Raw genomic sequence first — 22,776 nt, forward strand, 5'->3', positions numbered from 1 at the left:
CCAGCCTAGAGAAAAAAAAAAAAAAAAACCTGCTTGCCAAAACTGGCTCTGTACTTTCACTATCTTATAATTCCTTTTGATTAACACATTCTCTTACACTGGATTCAAAAAAGCAAAAGCAAAGCTGATGGCAATTAAATCTCAATCTAAACCCTGCCCTGAGCTGTCTGCATGATTATGTTCTCAGCCTGAATTTACATCCTTTCCTATGTAAAACTTGCATCAAAAAAGAGGTGAAAAAAACTCCAGCAGCAGTTGCACAGTTATCTGAAGTACTGACACCTATTTAGGCTGTGTTTGCATTTCAGTCCATGTTGAAAACTAATGTTGCAATTGTTAAAGAAAAAAAAAAGAAAAAATATGAGTGCTTTGCCAAAGTTTTCCAAACAGCTTTAACATACACCTCATTTTTCAAATATTACTGTGGTGCACAGTGTTTTCCAAACTCAACACATTTTTAAATTAAAGTGGAAAAGAAGTATTAGAAAGTACACAAATTTTGCAAACATTAAGAGGAAAGAATTTGCAGCTTCCTATTATACTATAAAACACTCCTGGACTTTTGAGTTTTACTTCAACATTTCCACCTCAGAAACCTCTTTTTGAAATGTTTCTTGCTATTTTCAAATCACTTTTCCCATTGCCTTTATACCAACATCACTGATGTGCATCACACATTGGTCAGATTAGGTCAGATCCTGCTCCAGCTCTGGCAATATAAATCTGGCACAGGTGACCTCAGTTAAGGCTACTACAGACTGGCATGGCTGTAATTTAATACAGAGCTTGGATTCCTTGCTATATTAATATTCCTTTTAAACACCATTCCTTTAAGGTCTGCACAACTAGGAGATTTAATTGTGTGTTACACTTGACTGAAACACTGAGAATTAGCCCCCATTCTAAGATACACAGAGCTTTATTATGGTTCTTAGCTGGTTTTCCATTAATTATCCCCACAGTTTACAATGGTAGGCATGCTGTTTGCATGGATGTGAGCCTAGAGAAGATTCAGTGAAGTCTCTGGAGAAATAGATATGCAGAAAGGACAAGAGAGAGCACCCAATACATCTATCATGCTGATACACACACAGGCCCACCTGTTATGCATATTCAATGCAAGGATCTGCTGCTTACTTTACAAGACCTTGTTAGGGATAATAAATCTGGAGCCTTAGATCCTGAGGAGATGAAAAGGTAGCAAGTGTCTGGTATGCAGATGCACTAGAGAGTGCACTGTGATGATTAGAAACAAAGCTCAAGGTGAAAACTGTAAGGGGTCTTACTAATGATCACAGGTAGATAGAGATGGAGTGAGGAGTGGGACAACAGGTCTCGTCCTTCTCTCATAAGTTATAAACGTAGAATTGTTGAGGTTGGAAAATTTAATATCATTAAGTTCAACTACTACCAAGGCCATCACTAATCCACATGCCTAAGTGCCACATCTACATACCTCCAAAGATGATGGTGACTCCACTGCTTCCCTGGACAGCCTATTCCAGTACTTGACAATCCTTTTGGTGAAGATTTTTTTTTCCTAATATCCAATCTAAACCTTCCCAGACTCAATTTGAGGCCATTTTCTCATTTTCCTGTCATGTATTATCTGGGAGAAGAGACTGAATCCCACCTGGCTACAACCTCCTTTCAAGCAGTCATGGAGAGTTAAAAGCCCTTAGCAGAGGTGGTCAGGAACTGCATGGCTCTCACTTGCTCAGACCCTTCACTTACATAATCAAACACCAGTGCAAACTCTATGGAGCAATCCAGCCTGCAGCTTATATACTCCATCCATATGTATGTTCTGCCATTCCTCCAGCAGCTGCAACCTGGAGGGAGGAATCACATCAGCATCCTACCTGCACCTGAGGGGATCATGAATCAGGGCCCTGGGGACTACTTTGATCCAGCAGGGAATGCCATGCAATCCTACGCTCACATTCTCATCATGAGAGTTTAATGGTGCACAGAAAAAAATGTTCATCACTTCACCACACTCTTAAAGCAGCGTGAGCGCTCACAGCTGACAGAAACAAATGTTTTTCAGAGAAAGAAAAGAAAAAATAAATAATAAATGAAAAAATATTGCAAAAACAAATAGGCAATTAAAACTTATTTCTTAAATATGACAAGCCTTTAAGTGGGACAGCCCTGTCATAATAAAACCATTAAAAACTCATTAAGTGGGCTGTGGAAACTTCTGTGAGAGATATGAGATTTCATTGATAAAAGAACAAGACCCAACAGATGAATGAGTCTGGGACCTGTAGGATTTGTAAGGCCTTTTAAAGTTTATTGTACTTTATAAAAAGCTAAATTTTACTACCTAAGTCTATGGAGACCATTCCCACATCTATGTCTTTTTATTGGAGTGGTCAGAGAGATAACCAATAAATTAATTTCTCCCATCCTGGTAATGGAGGAATTGACAATTTTCATTAGAAACAAAATTATGTTTGCAAATGCTGTGATTTAATCTCAGTAGCCATCCCAGTATCTTCTGTATCCCCTCCCATTGCTTTCTGTCCTTTCCTTTTCCAAAGTGGATGACAGGCCTGGCAGTTAAATGACTTGGAGGGATATATGCAGGAAACCATCAGCACAGGCTTCCTGGAAGCACTAACATGAGCTCATTGCTCCAATTCCTTCTTCTCTAGCCCTCTGCACACAGCTATCCATGACTGCCGTGTCACCCTCAGATATTCTCTGCATTGCACATTTGACACTAAATCAGTTGCACATTGCAGTCCAGTTGGTGAAAATCCTCCCACTTTGTTCAGATCACATTTCAGATACAGATGTGGTTATGACATGGTTCCAGAGTGAACAGTAACTGATTGGTCCATCTTTTGGCAAATTTATATACACTGATACATTATTGCAGGGAAAATCCAGAAGCAGGCTTTAACATCTAGTTTATACATCTAATCAAATGTATATGTGTTATATATATATATGTGTGTGCGTATATATATATACATATGTTCAGTGTATCTAATTGATATAGGCTAATAAATGGCACAGAAATTCCTTCAACAGGAAAGCAAACAGGAAAACAAAAAAGACTTGCCCTTGCTTCAGAGAGCTGAAAGGTACCAATTGACTTGTTAACTAGGGAAGCAGCAAAGAAAGCAGTTGTAAGAGAAAGCTGAAGTCAGGAGGACATGTAAAAGTACCTGCTACAACGTGCTTGTTCTATACATAGTCCTATTTGTCAAGTCTTTTGATACAAAAATGAAGCATTACATTTGTTCACGTCCACAGAAGTTGCATATTTCTGTGATTTTCAAACAGGCCTCACCGTGTACCATCAAAAAGGGCTATCAATTCATTAGCTGCTTCTTCCTCAAGACCACCAATCCTCCTTTTCATTAAAAAAGCAGAAAGAGAGCTGCCCTTCTCTAGAGTCCACCAGCAGAGAATACAGGGAGGGAATACAGAATACCACTGCCTCTCACATTGAATCAGGGCCACAGGCAGAAGAGATGCACACAGGAAATTGAGCAGTCATGGTTAGGAGATGGGAGAAAAGACTGTGAAGGATGAGGAAGTGGTGAAGGGCAGCAGGCTATGCTGATGAGCCTGCAGACAGATGAGCTCAGAGGAAAACCATTTAACCCTGGAAGCAGATAAACAGGGTTCCTGCTAGTGGCCATGAGGAAGGAGGAAAGTGGCTGCATCACTTGTGTGTCCCTTAAAATTTTACACTCTATTGGGACAGGCAGATTCTCCTCTAAAGTCTTATAAAACCAGAACTGAAAGTAAAACACTAGACACATTTGTGATATTAGAACATCAAGGAATGCTGGGGATCTGACTCATATTTTGAACACATAATGATGGCAATATTGTGACACTAACAGCTTCAATTTACTATAACAGAATTCTCACAATGTGTGTGATGGGAGAACACAGCTGCAAACACTTTCATGGGGAGTGTTAGATGTTTAGTTATCATTTAGGCTGGGTTTATGGGCTCAGTCTTCTTTCAGATTAAGAAAATGGAAGAAAATAATCCATTTACTTGATGATTGTGTACCCAGGAATTACTGGAATCCATAATAAAAGGTATTATTAATCACTTTTATTACTGACCAACACTTTCAAACTAGAGCCTGGAGCAAGATCCCAATCCATATTAAAGAGGTTTAAGCATATTTGGTCCAATATGATATATTTTTCATTGATTTTTCTAGAAGCAGCCATAAAACACTTAAATTACTTCCCCAAAATTTGATCAAAATTAAAAAGAAGATCCAGTGCTGTAGAAATATTTATTCAGTCAGGTATTAGAAAGTAAGCAGAATGATCTCCTACTGAAAGGTTTGGTTTCAACACAGTTCCCAGCTTCTCCAAAACCCATATAATTTAGGATGATTTGGAGATTCAGGGGAATTACCTTATGGTGTGGAGCTGTGGATGGAATTTAAATTGAAAGTATTTATGTCCTGTTCTATTTTTTGCCAAGGTTTTGTGTTAGTCCATAAAGTAAACCCTAACATAGATATAAATCTGCCAGCATTGCATACATAAGTAGTGTCAATCCATTGGTCCTTACATGGATGCTGTTGCTGAATGATCCCTAGCAATAGGCAACACAATAGGCAATTTGTGTCCAGAACTGCTCTACCAGCAAAACAGACAAAACAAAATATATCTAAAATAATATGCCACTCTTTTGGAGCCCGAAGGATGATTGAGAAAAGGAAAGAAAAAGCTGGGAACTAGCAGCTCCTGAATGCAAAGGCTGTGGGAAGCCAAGTGTGTCCTGCCCTTGCTTTGACAGCTGTAATCCTGACTGAACCCTTTTGGCACTTTGGACACAGGGATGCCATCAATAATACCTTTCAAGTCATTCCTTCTGTTACCTCTGCTTTGTAGCTCCTATTTATTAAATTACTGCTTATCTCTTTTTATATCTATTTTCAAAACAAGGGAACACAGAGATAGGATTTATCAAAGCAAAAAATAGCTCATGGGTCAGCTGCCTCAGGCTACATTGCAAACCAAACAAAAAGCATGTTAAGCTGCCTGTCACCAGAATCATCCATTCCTGTGACTAAGAAAATATTTTTTTGCTATTCCAATGCAAAGGCCACTATTGACATAACCAAATTTTATCTTTGGTCATCACAATCTAAGCTTTTAAACTTTTTTTCTCTAAAATGCTGGACAACATTGTGTTTTTAAAGATTAAGAAGTCTGGTTAGTGTTTTCCAGAAAATATCAAACTGTAGATGTTCTTCCTTACCCTCCTCTTCATAATGAAATGTTTTATACTACTCTTACAAGCACGGAGCAGGCTGCCTGCATATTGCCTGGAGCAGAGAGTGGGAACTGGCAGCCTGCACACAGGAACTCATAGCCACATCCCCTTGACCCTCAGGCTGCTGCAAGTGTCTCCACTCGTACTCAGAACAGCATTTGGTCTGTAGCAGCTCCTCCTTTTCTGCTACTTCCTAAACCTCACTGCTCTACAGGGCAGTTTCCATCTGTGGTTTGCTTATTCTGATACCACAGACCTAAGCAACACCTCCTTCATCAATTTAGATGAAAGAGGTTTTTCCATCTGTCTGAAATGTTACACAAGCTGCTATTTAATGACCACCAGCTGAGTTTTGTGCCAAATAATGGCTACAATTGCAAGTGTGAGATTTTACTTGTCTAAATAATTACTTTTTATCTTTAGTTTATGATTTCCATCCTTTCCAGCACACACCTCACATATCAACAAGTCTCTAATATGCACTAATATTTAAAAAAAGAAAAACCAAACATAGCCTAGGCAATTTACAATGAATCCCACAACACTGACTGAAGAAGGTCTATCACATCATCACAAGTTTTAGGATCTGCCCAGCTACTGGCTTGACATAAACACCTAAAATCATACTTTCCTAAGCACATTTGCTTTTGACAGCTGTATTGGGTTTGTGTGGCAAGGCTTTTGACAGCAGGGATGCTATAAGGTGGCTTTTGTGAGAAACTGCAGGAAGCTTCCCCTGTGACCAACAGAGTTAATCCCAGCCAGCTGCAGCACGGACCCAGTGCTGGCCAAGGCCAAGCCCATCAGTGATGATGGTGGCACCTCTGAGATAGAACTTTTGAGAAGGAGGGGAAGGGGAGGAAGGGAAAGGTGTGAGAGAAACAGCCCTGTAGACCCCCAGGTCTGTGAAGAAGGAGGGGAAGGAAGTGGAAGTGCTCCAGGTACTGGAACAGAGGTTTCCCCATGCCCTCTGGAAGGCACCCATGCTGAAGGAGGTCATGAAGAACTGCAGCCTGTTGGGAGGACCCATGCTGGACAAGTTTGTGAAGGACTGTGTCCCATGGGAGGAACTCCTGCTGGAGCAGCAAAAGAAAGCAAGGATGGAGGAATAGCAGAGACTACTTGAGCTGAACTGACTGCAGCCCCTATCCCCTCTCCCCTTGCATCACTGGAGGGAAGAGGTAAAGAAAATAGGGAATGACTTGACCCCAGGAAGAAAGAAGAAGTGAGAGCAAAGATGTTTTAAGATTTGGGTTTATTTCTCATTACCCTACTCTGATTTGATTAGCAATAAATTACATTAACTTTCTCCAAGTCAAGTCTGTTTTGCCCATGACAGTAACTGGTGAGTGATCTCTTCTTGTCCATAGGCTGACCATGAGAAGACTTTTATTAGATTTTCTCTTCCCTGCCCAGCTGAGGAGAAGAGGGATAGGGTAGCTTTGGCAGGACACCTGATGTCCAGCCTAAGTCAACCCACCACAACAGCTGGTTCCCCATGTGCAGCAGAAAAATTATGTTTTTCTTGACAAGCTCTGCAGTTTAAAAACAGCAGCAACAACAGGCATGACCTACTCAGGGTTCCACAAATCCAGTGGTACACAGTGCTTCTGGCAGATCGGGGGCTGCTGAAGATGCTGCAGCACAGACCAGGCTGTCCCATGCTGCTCATGCCACAGGGAGCAAAGCCAAGCACTGCCTCAGGAGGCTGGTGCAGATCAGTGCCAGCAGCGATGCTCTGGCCCCATCCTTGTGGTGTGGATACTGTAGCCCACCACCAGCAGATGCTATTTGTGTGACAGAACAAAGTGGATATAACTTTCACCATTCCCTCTGTGCCTCCTCAAGCTGTGCCAGAGGCTCCTGCTTGGCTGGGTCACGGGGGACATCCCAGTGATGTGTCATGCTCTCATGTTATCTTGTCTTCTCTGTACCACACATCCACAGCAGGCTGCAGTGGTACAGGGCTTGGCACTGATGAGGAACTGGAGTTTAAACATACAGAATAAAATAAAAGGAAGATAGCTCTGACTTTTTGATTCACTGGTCTTCAGCATTTAATGCGTTGAAGTAATTGTGCTGCTCATTTGTTCCTTACAGGATGTGTCACACAGTTAAAATTTAAACAGACAAATTTCACTCTGTGGATTTGGGGATGGCAACATTCTGTTTGGTAGTAGCCAGGCAACGATTTCTGAAACTAACATTACATGTACCCTGGAGGTTTTGGGGTTTTTTTCTACTGAGAAGTATCTTCTGACCATTTCCTAGCTCATACTCTTCCATAGTCAAGAGCAGCTCCACCACTGCAGATAGCGAACACACGGGGCTTTGTGGTGCTGCGTTCAGGTTTGGGGTGCAGTTTACCTCAAAATGGGGCTCAATCTGTTTGCTGCAGCTGAGCCCTCTACCCAGCTCATGCTTCTAAGAAACTGGGCACATCACCATTAACAGCCTCAGCTCAAAAGCCCTCACAAGATCACAGCCAAAGTCACATCTGTTTTTGGGTCAAATGTTGAGAGGTTTTTGGTTATAAAACGGAAAGCAGCAGGGAAGTAACAGACCCAAGTAACTGTGTTGCCATTCATTGATAAACAGTGCACTACGGTCTGTGCAATGTCAATTTGCTCATCCTCAAGTGATGTCTACTGTTCTTTGTGGGTTTGGTATCAGTGAAGAATAATTGCTGAATAATACAAAGGTCCCTGCATAGCTATCAGACATTAATGACCTTTGCTTACCAGGCAGCACTGGAGCTCAACCCCTGAGCTGCAGTGAAAGGCCACATGGTCTCATTAAACTCCCTGTAAGAGTTGCAATCAAAGAAGGCGTCATAGTCTCCATAGCAACAACTGAAAAAAAAATCCATAGATATCACAAATAAAATAAAGGGCTCTGGCTGGAAATCTTAAATTGTGGGTGCAACCCAGAGCCTTCCCTCATCCTCCCCATAGACTAGGACCCACTTTCAGATCAGCCTAGGTCCACCAGTTCCAACCCAAGTGATCCATAGGATTCCAGATTCCTGTGGCAAAGTCAAGGAGATGAAAACTTGTGTCGTGGTTCTAAACACACACTGAGTCCTGCAGTGTTTCTGAGGGAAACAGAAATATCACAGCTGAAAAGCATCAGTGCAGGGAAAGCACAGTCCTGAATGGCATGAGCAAGTCCCATGTTTTTGAGGAGGCAGGTGGGGAAAAGGCACAGCTCCCATCAGGGCAAAGACAGCAGCAGCAGCGACCAGGTCTGCTGTCCTGCTTGGTTGTTCTGGAAGGAGAAGACTGCTCACATACTAGGAAAAGCAGGGGATCTCTGTGTGCTTCAGTATGACCAGGAGTGAGAGCATGAGAGAGAGAAGGAAGGATTGCTCTCTGTAGCAACACAGGAGGAGTCATGTCAGACACAACTTAGAAAGGGATGTGAATATGACCAGAGAACACAGAGGAGAGAAGGCAGGTAGCTTTGCCAGGAGGACACCCTCATCCTCTAGGTCCTCTTTCAAACCAGGTTTCCTCTGGGAACCTTGGGAGAGGTTGATCTGTATTTATGTAACAAATTCTGTTGATGTGGTTGATCTGTATTTATGTAAGGAACCATGAATGAGTCACACCTGGGAGATGTTTAGGGGCTAAATAACGCATCTGTTGCTCACCAACAGAGATGTCTTGCTTGGAGAGATCTGCTCGAAGCTCTGTGCTGCTGGGACAGACTTTGGCACCTGAGTTACCCTGGGCATCTCTGCATGTTCCTGATGATGCTGAAATGTGCCCATTGCAGACATTCCCCCCTTAGAGCTATTTCACAATTATATGTCTCTGTCTTGTCCTCAGCTTTTTCTTGGCTCTGTGCTCCTTGATCCTTTTTACCCTGCATACACACACCTATTCTTCCACTTTAAATGTATTTCTTCCTCTTTGCTCTTTACTGCCTTCAGGTTTTGTAGAATGTTATCCTTTCTAACTCAAACTGCCAAGCCATATAAAATACATAATCTTTCTTGCATATATATATAAAAATATTTTCTCCATTCCTTTCTTTTCTACTGACACATTTCTTCAATTCATCCACGTCAGTCTGGCATTGATATGCCAGAACCAGCAATACTGTTGCACCTGTGCTGCGTACAGCTGGATCATCACCTCCCCAGAAGATAATGGTTTTGCCTCTGTGTGTAGCCCCAAAATCATACTCTTCAGTGCCAATATAAGGCAACTAAGTGGTTTCCCACTGCTTTCTCTAGGGTTTGGGATTTTTTTTTCATTTCTAGTTCTCTATAAGTATCTCTCTCCCACAGAACAGCTGAATCTCTGATTATTTTTCCCTGGAAGATGGAAGAAGCTGCATTTTTCAAGCTGGAACTTTTCTTTTACTATTATTCTATATTTCTAACATTTAATATCCTCTCTACCACTTTTACTCGTGTTAATCTTCCCAGCTGTTTGCAAGGCAACATTCTCTGCTCGCTTAGGGATACAGTATATCTTGAGCAGAAAGCAAATCCAGGAACACACTGTGACTTCAGCTGAAAATTTGTTCCCTCGTGAGAGGCATCTGTTAGCATCTACAGATACATGGCAAATTATTTTTCCCTCCATGCTTTCTCCTTGCTTCTGCTTGGCATGCTGGAGAGAAACAGTGGGCTAAGGCTGGGGGTCCCTCTTCCACCCCTTCTTCCCATGGCTGCTAACCCACATGTGTGAAGGAAACAGAGCTGCCCCAGAGAAGTGAATCACACACAATTACTGGATGGTTGGGGCTGGAATGGACCTCTGGGGATCACCTTATCCCCACTATTAAAGCAGGTTCAGCTAGAGCAGGCTGAACACATGGATGGGGGGGTGTGTTCAATATCTCCATGGAAGGAGACTCCACAACCTCTCTGGGCAACCTATTCCAGTGCTCTGTCACCCTCAAAGTAAAGAAGTTTTTCCCCCTATTCAGACAGATATTCATGGGTTTCAGTTTGTGACTGGTGTCCCTTGTCCTGTTGCTCAACATCCCTGACAAGAGTCTGGCCCCATCCTCTTGGCCACCACCCCTAAGATATTTACATGCTTTTTCAAGATTCCTTCTTCTCCTCCTACCTACAGATGCTCACTCACATCATCTTCATGGGAGAAAAGATGATCTTGCCCCTCTTATTCTCCGTACAGTTCCTTGTAGCTCAGCAGGGAAGCAACTCCACAACAAAACAAGTCCCAGCAGCCTCTCTCTCTCTCTCTCTCTCTGACTCCTTCCCATTTATTATTTCTTCCTCTGTTTATCACCTTCCTTGATGGTCTCAGGTAGTGTAAAAGTACTCTCAGACAAAAAGAACTCCTAAACTTGTTTTTGTAATTCAGTGAATCAAAAGCTTTCCTTTGTGAGAGTTTTTTCTTAGAAATACAATTTCTACACAACCTCCCACTGGAGCTAATGAGGGTTCAGATGTTTTCTAATCTTTCTCTAGCTCTAACTCCCATCAGCACTGATGGCCAGACAGGCTGGATGCACTGATTTGAAGTGCTATTCTTATGTTTTCATTCTCTTGCTCCATATGTTCCCTAGCAAGAGAACAGGTTTTTCTTACCGGCTGCTCTCAGGATAGATCAGGCAGCAATTGGTACTCAGAGCAATATAAATAAAGATGTGTGGACAGGAAAAGTTATAGAGTTTAAATCCTTCAAGTACAACATCGATTTAAAGTAACAAGTACTAAACATTTATCTCTACTTTTTAAATCTCACATCATTCTAGAGTGGAAGTAGATGACCACCCTCACCCTACAGCTAAGGAGAACACACAGAAGCACAAGAAATATCAAAGTTCCCATTTAAAATGTTCCCCATCAGTTGTCCCCAGAAGCTGTCTGGGCTATGTTCAGATTTTCCCCAGGGGTATTAACAATTAACATTTTTCTAGAGACTGTTAATTACTGTTGGTACCAAATGTAAGAGTCCTTCAAATCTCATGTGAAAGGCTATAGAGGTTTTCTAACCCATGGTTTCTGTAGAAGCAGTGGGAGATCCCAGCTTCTAAAATTAGCCAAAGGCATTTGAGGGGATCTTATGAGAGGGGATGCCACTAAAAGCAAATGTTTCTCTGCATGTGCTACTGCCACTGTTCTTAAAATTATATTCGCAATCTTTAAGTTTGGAAAAGACATTTAAGATCAAGTTCAACAGCTTAGCACCATCACCATGTTCACCATCACACCATGTCTTCAAGTTCCATACCCACACAGGTTTGGAACACTTCCAAGGATGGTGATCCATCACTTCTCTGGACAGTCTGTTCCAATGTCTTACAACTCATTCAATGAAAAAAAAAACCCACACTATCAAAACTAAACCTCCCTGGTGCAACTTGAGGCCATCTCTCTTCATCTTGTCACTTGCTGCTTGGGAGAAGAGACCAACACCTACCTCACTGGAATCTCCTTTTACATAACTGTGGACAGTAGTAAGTTCCCCCTTTTCCCAGGCTAAACACCTGCAGTTTCTTCAGCTGATTCTCATCAGGCTTGTGCTCCAGACACTTCCCCAGCTCCATTGCCCTTCTCTGGGGTCCTGCTTCCAGGCTGGATCAGTGGGAAGGGGTGTGGCCAAGTCATTATGTTATTCAATACCACCTTAAGTCATTGCCAGAGGAGGGAAAAGGGTGTCCTTCTCTGGTGGAAGAAAGTCTGGCAGGGTAGGGAACCTGTCAGCCACTGTTCACTGTCTTAGGGTCAAGGGGTGTGGAGTTGGGTTTAGTCGGCATTTTGCATGGAAATCACCCTCTCTTTATACACTTTTGTTACTGATATTGTTGCTGCTACTGTTTGTTTTTTTTGTTTTTTTTTTCTCGTTGCTGTTTCCAGTAAATTGTTCTTATCTCAACCCATTATCTCTGCCTTTTGTATCTCCCACTGGAGTGGGGAGCGGAGCTGCTTGTGGTTTTCTTTTAATGGGAGTACTAAATTGGGAAATACCATTCCTAAACCATGGCATCTGGAGATGTTTCAGCCCTCAATGTGCTTCTTGCAGTGAGGAGCCCAGAACTGGACACAGGATTGGAGGTGAGGCCTCACCAGTGCTGGGTACAGGGGACAATCCCTGCCCTGCTCCTGCTGCCACACCAGTGCTGATCCAGGCCAGGATGCCATCGGCCTTCTTGGCACCTGGGCACTGCTGGCTCAGGTTCAGCTGCTGTCAGCCAGCACTGCCAGATCCTTTTACCTGGGCAGCTTTCCAGCCATTCTGTCCCCAGCCTGCAGCCCTTGCATGGGGTTGTTGTGACCCAAGTGCAGGACTCATGACTGAATTTCATTTCCTGCTCTCCAGCAGATCTACATTCCCACCCAACATGGTGTCATCTCAAGACTTCCTGAAAGTAAACTCAATGAATGATGACAAAGAACTCCATTTCTTGATTAGAAAAAAAAAGTATACCTCCACTGCAATGCTGGGAACCACCCTTGCCAATGAAGGGGTGAGGAAGAGCTGGAGCAAAGCTTGAAGAAGGAAAAGGCTGAAATCAAGAAATGTGCTTGGACAGCTGAATACATCACTGAGCAAATATCTCTGAGCACTACAGGCTCAGACCATCTACCCCTACATGTCTGTTCCTCTGGACTTCAGGTACTTCTGGTTCCCTTTTCCAGACACAAAACTGCTCTGAAGTGAGAGCTAACAGCATAAGACTTCTTGAAGGGCTAAAGCTCTAAAGAGAAATAGCAACTACTTCTGCAGACAAATGTGATGGATGAATGCAGATAGCATGAGGTCTTTGGAACAGCCTTTCCTACCCCTTGGGAAAAAGAGAATGTAAATAGCCAATGAAACCCTCTGGTGTCAGGAAAATGAGGATAATAAGTATGCTGGTAATGCCCTAAGAAAGCCGCATAACATAAAATTTATCTTTTTTATGACAATAATGTGAAGCAAAATATACATATTTAGTGCACATATTTATCTATACAAAATACCAGATGCTACTTTAATTGTTAGCTTTTATAATAAATGTAATTTATTAAAAAGATATAATCTTCAAAAAGGGAAGGTTAATGAAATCTGCCAGCATCAATTGGAAAGTGGATGCAAAGAGAGAGAACAGTGCCCATTTATCTCTTTTTCCTGATGTCATGAAGGAAAAGATTAACAGAAGGTAAAAGTAAAACCCATGTGGTCAGGTTTGATTGCTTATTTGGTGCTGCATTCGATCTGATATGCCCAATGAAAACCAATAAACCTTAACACCAGAGCTGGACAGGAATAAAAGATCTGTACTCTCAAAGAAGGAGACAGAGAACAGTAATAATTCAGATGGAGATTGTGAGTCAGGGCAGTGCTTGTCTCACCAGGCTGTAGACACCTACGTTGTGGGTGCATCCAGGAGAGGCATTTAAAAGGCACAACTGCTCTTATTCTGAAGTCTGCATCTGAAATAGGGTACGCCTCTTACCTTGGAAATGCCTCTTTTTCCACCATGTCAATAAAAAGGGTTCCTCCTGAATGTGTTGATCTATACTGCAAAAGTCTAAAGTTGGGCAGAATTACTATAGATTCCTTATAATTCAATGATAGCACAGGGACTTACCAGCAGAGCAGGAGATTTGCCCCTGGATCATTCAGGACTGGTCAGAATTGTACCATCTTGTGCGTAGCAGCCAGTTATGGGCAGGGCTAAGGGAGCATAGTGATGAGGCTGGGAACTGCCAGGGTGGGAACTCGAGACCCAAGCAGGAGACTTCTTCCAGCCCTGTATCACTATCAGCCACAAGAGAGCAGAAGGAAGGGAAGAGACAATACTCACCCAAAGCTGGCCTTCATCTGTGGGCTCCAGCACATTTAAGCAGGCAATATGTGAACTGCATCATTAAATCCTGAGAACTTCTCAGGGACTCTAAGAGAGGAGGGACAGTCCTTTGGATGCCCTAAATATTACCAAAGGTACTGCAGTGCCCTTATATAAATCACTGTTACTCTTTTCTCTAGAACACTGTGTGCAACTGTGATCAGTCAGTCATGAGAAGCACACTGCAGAACTATAGAAGGGAACATTCAAAGAAGGGCAGCAATGTTGGTGAGGATGAAAATGTTTGGGCTGTGCATCTCTGTGAGGGAAAAAACAAGAAGACACATAAATAAATACATAAGATAATGCCTGAGATGGAGAAGAGGCATTGGGTCACTCCGTCCACTTCAATTTGTACAATGTGTCTGAGATAGATGATTGCTGGAGAGCCAGTCCATGGAAACAAGGACTAGTGGTTCTCAAGGACATCCCTTCTCTCTCCCCCCTTCCCTGCCCCTTCCTTCCTCCCCCTTCTGGGACCAGACCACCTGGCTGCGCAGCTATCCAGGCTGAACTGCCAAAAGGAGAAGGGACAGGGATATGGTTTGGGTTTGTGCAGGACCCCAGCCCAACAACAGCACGTGTTATGGTGGCTGAATCAGTCATGATGTCCCATTTCAGCTTCTCAGAATGCTGCCAGTATTTTAAGCCAACATAAAATCCTTAAATTGGCTGGTTCTCAAAAAAGAAACAGACTTGAGAACATCTACACCTTTCTCCTAGCAGACTGCAAAAAGACAGAACTTCCTGTTTGACTCCAAAATGGAAATATCCCACAGAGGAAGCAACACCACAACTTCACAGTTCCAGGGAAGGGAACCCTCTGCCACTGGTGCAGTTTTACAAGGCAAAGCTGTAAGCACTAAGGACAGCAGTCATACAAGTTTTGTTCATTCATGTCTTTCCACTGATTTCTCTGGAAACTTCACAGAAATTAAAACTATATTCTTTTGTCTGTGGACATAGCCATGGTCAGATTCTTGTGACTCACATGAGCCTCTCACAGGTTCAGCCAATGGAACTGGAAATGGGTACTTTCACAATAGAGCAAAAATATAAATAGGGCAGAACTGGATTGTGAAACTCACAACTACAAGACAGTGCTGAGATCTAGATCTTGGCTCAGGAAAACAAAGCAGAAGATTTTTGTTTAAAACAATTCCCTCAGGATTGTTATTTGTTTGATTTTTCAGTACAGGACTGAACTGCACAGGACATTGCACTGATTCAGCATGGCAGCTCTTGTAATCCTGTATAAGATAACATTGGCAATCATACAAATACAATTCTTGAGCACAAGTGCATCATCATTAGATCAGCAGGATAGATTTTGGTTTCCAAGAATCAGTTTGCTCAGCAATCTGTATTCTTACTGAAGAATACACAATCATCCTGATATCTTGTAAATTACATCATTCTTGCACCCAAGTAATTAACACAGAATAAGAAAAATAATATTAAAATATATTAAATTAAATAGGAAATTAAAAACTAGACAACTTTTAAAAAAATTCTTGTTCACTGGATTCTGAAAAGAATATGTCTAAAGAGTTCAGTGCATCTCTAATAGATAGTAGGTAACACTTCCCATCATTCCTGTTTTCATACTTGCTTTGCTTTTCTCTACCATTTTCTCTTATTACTCTTTTAAATCTGTGCAAATGGTTTGACTTTCCACATTTATTTTTTTCTCAATTCACCTATTTCAAGAATTGTTGCTATATTAACCACTGTATTTCCTCCCAGCTGTGGTTTCTCTCCACTGGGAGATAAACTGTTCCTCTTTATTTGTAATAGCTTATGATTAGTAATTCAGTTCTTCTGAGAAAAGTCTAAGTTACTTTATATGTGACAGCCATTTATTTTATGAACAGCAGGACCACAGACTAAAAACATTAAAATGATCCTGCTTGAAATACCTAAAGTGCTCAATCCCACAGTGGTGCACTGATATTAATGTATCACCACCTGGGAAGAAAATTATAATTTCACGCTGCATTCCATATATTTTAGCAAAGATTTCCTGAACAAGCATACTCAGAGGCTGGTGTCATAGCCTCACAAGAACTAGAGAGAGCAGAATCTGAAGAAACTGGAATAGTGATGTTTTAACAAGATGACAAAAAGAAGCAGAAGGCCAGCTTCGTCTGGATGGACATCCTAAATCATTATCCAATTCTCAGCATGTCCATTGACTCATCTGGAAGTATAAAATACAAAACTAGCTAAAACTAAAGTATGCAGAGTTCGGGGATCTTAGATTAGGAAAATTGAAATTATCTTCTCTGAAATAATTCCATGAGTAAGCCAGCAGAAGATTTTGACTCATTCTTCTGCAAAATAACCCCTCTAGCTGTGTAACTGAGAGTACACAATTTTTTCAGGTCATGTTGGGTATTCCACTGGCAAAGCAGCAGCCACGGGTGGATTACTTTAACTCTCACAGGTAGGGCAGACTACCCAGGTTTGCCAGAACAACCACTGACTGTCATGGAAATGCCACACTGGGAGGCACCAGGAGAGTTTATTCTATTTAAATAGTCATTTCTCTAACACTGCTTTTTTTTTTTGGCAAGGTCCCTGGTAACGATAAGGTCATGTTAACAAATTCTAATTTACCAAAGGCATCACAAAAAACAATGTCTGGAAGGTGTAACTGGGCAACTTCAAATCAGAAATAAGCCATACCTTTTACCCAGGAAAGTAATTAGCCAAGACATTAATGATAGAGACTACTGTAAAATTTGCTGATTCTTTCTACCTTGATGTATTGAAGCCAAGACTTGAATGCCTTTTTGGCAAGGATTCTTTATCCAAACATAAACACTGCTGGGCTTGGTAAAGGGTAGGGAATAAAGTGCAATTGCTTGTGATGTATGGGCCATCAAGCCAGATGAGCTAATGGTCCCTTGTGGCACTCTGCTTTATAAATCTATTAACTAGAATTTGGGATTTATAGAGTAGTGGGCCAGAGGAACAACTGTGATTGAGGTTGTACAACCAGTTCCCGTGGACTCTATCATGTTCCTTTTGAAATTGCTGGCAAAAATCCCACGGTATGAGCAATACTTGCCACCAATCACAAAGGGAAAAGGCTTTTAGAAATGCAAGTGAGAAGGCAGAAGGGGTGAAACAGCATTTGTTGGTTGTTACATCTATAAATACTTAGGAATTTATTTCTTTGTTAGCATTTAGAGAATTCAGTCTCAATGGAAGTCGCCCGGACAGAAACAGAGACCTCCACACCAACCTGCTGTGAAATAACAACAAATATACTAATCACTGCATAAGCCTGAGCTTTGACAAGTTTAAACATACTTTTCATTTTCTGTTCCATTTCTAACAAAATCAAATAACATGAAGTTTAACGTGTCTCATGTTACCTTACAGAACATTTTATTTAGAAAGCTTAACTTAATCAAAGGGAAACTACTCTCAGGAAGTGGAACTGCATGGCTGACCCATCAATTACCCTCACTGTAAAATATATATTTTTAAAATGCCCTAACATCTCCTTTAATGCCAACTCTCAGAGAGAATTTGCCTGTAAACTTCGATTTTCCTTTAGTGCTTAAAATACAGCATACATAAAGAAACAGCCCACAGGCTTGTTCATCTGCAAAAACCCTGAACAAAATTGCACTTTATTATAGACAGAGGCATTACTAGACAGAGCAAAATCCAGGTCCTAGATGGTTAGAAATCTCATAGAAAATCATACATCATGGAATATCACTGTTTAATAGGCTTCAAAATGCTGACTGTGTGTTCTCCTTGCTGACCCACCTCTGCCAGTGCCATGAATAATGGCAGCTCTACCACCGATCCCCCGTTATGTTCCCAAAGTCTGTTTTGTGCCCTGGGTGCTCCAAAATTGGCCTCTTCTAGATGGCTAAGGAAAGCAGGTGACAGATCTCAGCAGGGTGGACAAGAGGTCCCATATGGAAATAGAAGAAATAAAGATGGTTGGGAAACATAGGAAAAGAAACCAATATGTAGAGGTGGGAGAGCATCTAGGGATGAATGCAAAGCACCCTCAGCTTGGTTCAAAAATGAGTGTTAATACTGATGGATACTTCTGATAGCAGTAGTTGAATGGAGCAGCTCCTTTGGGGGCTCCCCATGAACACACAGTGCTGTGGGCACAGAACTATCCAGACTTGGCTTCCTTCAGAGGTGTACAGAAATCAACAGCTCCAGCTGTCATCCCACATTTTTACCACTTTTTCCTCTCCAGCAATGTTTTGTCTCTGCTGCATTCCCAAACTGCTGGCAGAGAAAGAAGCTGTAGTTACAAATGTGCTGACTAGCCATTGCAATTGGACTGCAGTAGCATAGACAATATGGATAAGTGTAGAATTCCTACTTTCTTGGAAAGGAGAGATGGTGGGGCAGAGGGGAATTATTGTCAACCTTCTTTCTCTACCCAGCCACCAGATTTCAGTATTTGTAGACATCTTGCCCATCACAGACATCTTGCACCACTCCTGGCAATATTCAAATCAGGTTGGATGGGGCTCTGAGCAACCTGGTCTAGTGAAAGGTGGCCTTGCCCATGGCAGAAACGTTGGGACAAGATGAGCTTTCAAGTTTCTTCCAACACAAAACATTCTGTGATTCTATGATCTTCAACATAATAACACTTAGAGCAGCTCTGGAAAAAACTAATCAACAGGAGGGAAATGTGGGTGTGGGAGAGAGGGGAGGAAATGACTGACAAATACAGGCAGATGACAAATAAGTGCCCTTCAATCCAACAAGACAACCCATTCTTCCTGCAAGTAACCCTGTGTGCCACAGCCTTTTCCACAAAATTCCTGGCTCTTGTTCTCCAAATAAAGGAAATATTTATCCCAAGCTCTGAGTTTTAATTCACCCATAACTACCTAAGCCTGTAATAATACTGTACCACCATCATTAGCAGCAGTCCTTTAGCTTTGTCTTGAGCTTTCAAGGCCTCAGGACAGAGCTTTGTCTCTTTTGCCATCTGAACGTTTCTTGGCTTGCCTGCAGCTTTGCTTTAATTTGGTTTAGCTGACACAGCGATTTAATTGGCCAGGTTGCCCATGGCTGATTTGTTTTGCTTAGGTTTATCTTCATGTGGTACAGCTATAGTTTTAGAGAGAGAGAACTAACAAGCAAACAGTCCATCTGGAATGAGATATTTATGGCTGTAATGCAGGGATGTGGTACAGAGTTATACAAGCCTGGAACAACATCAGAGACTCTCAGAGAGGGAGACACAGGACATTGCATCCAGGATTACAGTCAGGGGGTGATAGAAATGGGGCACAGCACTGGAGACTCCATCACCATAAATAAGTCATTCATGGTCAATTAAAGGAAATACTGGACAAGCATGGGTTTATAAAAAACAAAGGAACAATATCCGTCATACAAAAAGAACATCAAATATAGACTACTTGGATGCAACCTGGAGTTGCAGGCTAATGAAGAATGAACAAAGGCATAAAAGTATCTTATAAAACAGAAAAACATCACAAGTGGACCCTAAGGGGAGTAAGAAGAAACCATCAACATAAACATCAGATTCCTCCCCACCAACAATTCCAGATGCTAATGATTTGTCATAAAATCCAGCACTCCTCAGCACCACAACCAGACTGAAACCACAAACCCTAGGGCCCATGGAAGAGCAAGCACAACACCAGGAAAAGTGGTAGAAACTAAAAAGTGTGAGCATAACTATTGGAACGGATTATTTTTTACAAAACAGTTACATCCAGCCTAATAATGATAGAACTTTTATGATTTCAGTTATACCAGCAATGCCTCTACTTCCATTCATCACGTGCTTGCTTCTGGCCATTGCACAAGATTTTGAGCATAACAACCCAACATTAAATACTGCCCTCCAGTCCACTCCTTTGGGAGGAAACAGATACCAGGAATCTGCATCATCTATTGCAGAGACCCACTGAGGCTAAAGGACTGAGCCTACCTAATTGGTGGACAGGGTCATCTGAGGTATCCTTACTGTTATAAAGAGAAGATTTAAGACTGGCTAGATTAGTCACATTAATTATTTCAACATTAGTACTCAGTTACAAATGGCTTTTGCCTTTTATGATTATGATTTATCCCTTCACACACAGAATCCTAACCAGAAAGGACTAATGGAGCATTCTGTACAAAGAAAAGCAAGGTATCCATCTCATTTTCCCACTCCTGATACAGGCTGTTTTCCCAAGCTCCCACAAGGATTCAGACCAGTTCATCAGCCCCAAGGATGACAGCAACAGGGAGAGAAGTCTCACTTCATTGCCTGTCCTCTGAAGTTAGCAGGATTTCTATACATTCAGCACGGGACTAGAAACTAATAAAGGCAGAAACCATCTTTATGATTAGGGGTATTGACTATGCTTGTCTAATTACCTTGCTACAAATTCAAAATAGTCCATTATAGGGTCTCAGTGGAAATTATTGCACAAGTTAAAATACAGATAATTCATTTCTGTAAATTTCCATTATGTATATTTTCATTTGGGTGGCAGAGAGGAAGGTTAAAAACATACATTTTTGAAAAATAGTCTCTTCTTCCTCCAAAGAAGCAGCCCCAGAGCCTAGCTCTAATACAGATATCACAGTGCTGTAAAAATTAACAGAAATAATGGTGTTCCCATTTAACCAAAGCTTTTTATAGTTCTAAATTCCATCCCTCCTTCACCATCATAAATAAAGCAGTTGCTATGGCACACTGTGAAACCAAACAGCTCTTTCTCTAGGCCAAGGAGAACAGCCTGCCTCCCCAAGAGTAGCAGCTTGTCTTTCAAAGCTGAGTGAAAATAAAGGGAGTTTCACTTCTAAGCTTTGAATTCCCCTGTGAAAACCTGAATAGAAATACATGGAATGCATATAATCTACCACTGGCTGGCAGAGATGCAAAAGGGTTTTTCTAGGCCTGTAGGTTATTAAGACAACCCACTCACAAAAACTTCTATCAGTAAATGAGTCACTAAATCTCAACCAGGAGATGAATAACCATTCTAGGGAAGTAACTGTGACCTCAAGAGGCTCTTACTTACTTTGCAGCACAGATGAACTGGGAATTGGAAGAAACAGTACTAGCACCCTCAGCAGAAAAACCTCCAAGCAGCGCACAAACACGACTGGATGAAGTCCCACAGTGCAAACATTAGATGCAATTTACCTCCCATGGCACACTGGAAAAATCACACACAACAGCCACATGTCCTGCTGAGGGCTCAAAACAAGTCAGCAAGGGCTCTGAGAACTGACCTAGGAATTACAGGCTCCTGCTCTAGCCACTACAATTTTAGCAACAAAGGAGGATGAAAGTTTCAGAGTTACCCCGTGGACACAAATACAGCAGCAGGGCACTTTCCTGCTAGTATGAGCAGGTAGGCACAGGTGTAATCACTACATACAGACCCCCCCTAGATTTCAGTCAGGACTTTTCACCTGGAAAAGCTTCAATATGTACAAATAAGCTCAAAGTATTCATCCATCTACATTGCAAGCCACTTGCTCAGGCTTGTGACTAAAGGTGTTCTTCTTTCAGGAGAAATACTTCCAGTGTCTGTCAGACAAGCATTAATGCATAAAAATGATACCCCCCCCTTTTTTTTTTTTTAAGAAGCTTTAATAATAAATGTTCAACTTTTAAGATTTACATTTTAAGTCAACCATCATGAATTTTTCTTTTTACAAACTCTTGGAGATCAGGGTTTTAACAACATATAGTGTTTCTTCACTTAAGATGGAACAGCCTATAGATAAAATTGTGACCTGCAGTACTGGGTATTCAAGACTGCAAATTCATAAAACTACAAACAGAATTATTTCTTCAATAAAGTGGAAAATCATAAATTGCATGGAACATTAGACTCCTGTATGCCACCACACCAGTCCCTTTAAAGGGAGGAATGTGGCTTCGATGTCTTCACAGCAATTCATGGGCTGCATTATCTCAAATTTTCACTCCGAAAGAAATATGCAGCTTAAAATAATTTAGGTCTGGGAAAGCTGACACACATGCTGATTCCCTAAAAAATATGGCCTACTAAGAGAGTAGTGATGACTTAGGGAAGTTAGAACTGTCTTCTCTAAGGATGTCCATTTGGTACTCGGTCACACATCAGCTGCATCTTCTCAATATCTGCTTCTACACAGCTCCATCATTCAAATGAATAATGTTCAAGAAGACTTTCTCCCACTTCATGATGGGTTTTTCCTGCTGATGATGCTTTTAAATTATGTTTCAGGACCTTATCCAATAGCACACAGGTTTTTTCCTCAAGTGGAAAACATTCAGGGACACAAATATACAAGCTGTTCTTCATGTCCACATTCTTTATAGCAGAAGTATTGAGTTCTCCTGGATGTCAAAATGTGCCAGGGTGCAAGTGATGCAGCTGTAGTGGTCAGTAATGGTCCTAGGGTGCAGGCTGATAGCTGAAGTTCAACTCTGAAAAATATCAGAGTAGAAGAACCTGTCAAAGAATAAATATGGTAAGGGTAATTCAAAATTAAGCATAAAATTTTATTATCTTATGTAAATAAAGCCATTCATTAGGAATTTAACATACTAAAAACACTAAATAGGGACATTGTCAAACCCATGCACACTCTGTACTTATTCCTGGCCACTAAACTTCAGAAGGTACTGAGATGATCTTGCCTGGTGCTGTTGTGACCCTCTATTATCC

General features: G+C 41.5%; 1 protein-coding gene and 1 long non-coding RNA gene across 11 annotated transcripts in view; both read right to left on the minus strand.

The window, feature by feature from the left end:
• DLG2 (discs large MAGUK scaffold protein 2) overlaps window positions 1–22,776 on the minus strand; it is a 990,031-nt gene that overhangs the window by 907,873 nt on the left and 59,382 nt on the right. The window lies entirely within an intron of this gene.
• LOC135451050 (uncharacterized) overlaps window positions 21,724–22,776 on the minus strand; it is a 35,781-nt gene continuing 34,728 nt past the window's right edge. Inside the window, exon 4 of the long non-coding RNA XR_010441202.1 lies at window positions 21,724–22,560. This is a non-coding gene — a long non-coding RNA (uncharacterized LOC135451050). The remainder of the gene's footprint in view (window positions 22,561–22,776) is intronic.

Source organism: Zonotrichia leucophrys, chromosome 1 (assembly GCF_028769735.1).
Source record: "Zonotrichia leucophrys gambelii isolate GWCS_2022_RI chromosome 1, RI_Zleu_2.0, whole genome shotgun sequence".
Classification (NCBI taxonomy): domain Eukaryota; kingdom Metazoa; phylum Chordata; class Aves; order Passeriformes; family Passerellidae; genus Zonotrichia; species Zonotrichia leucophrys.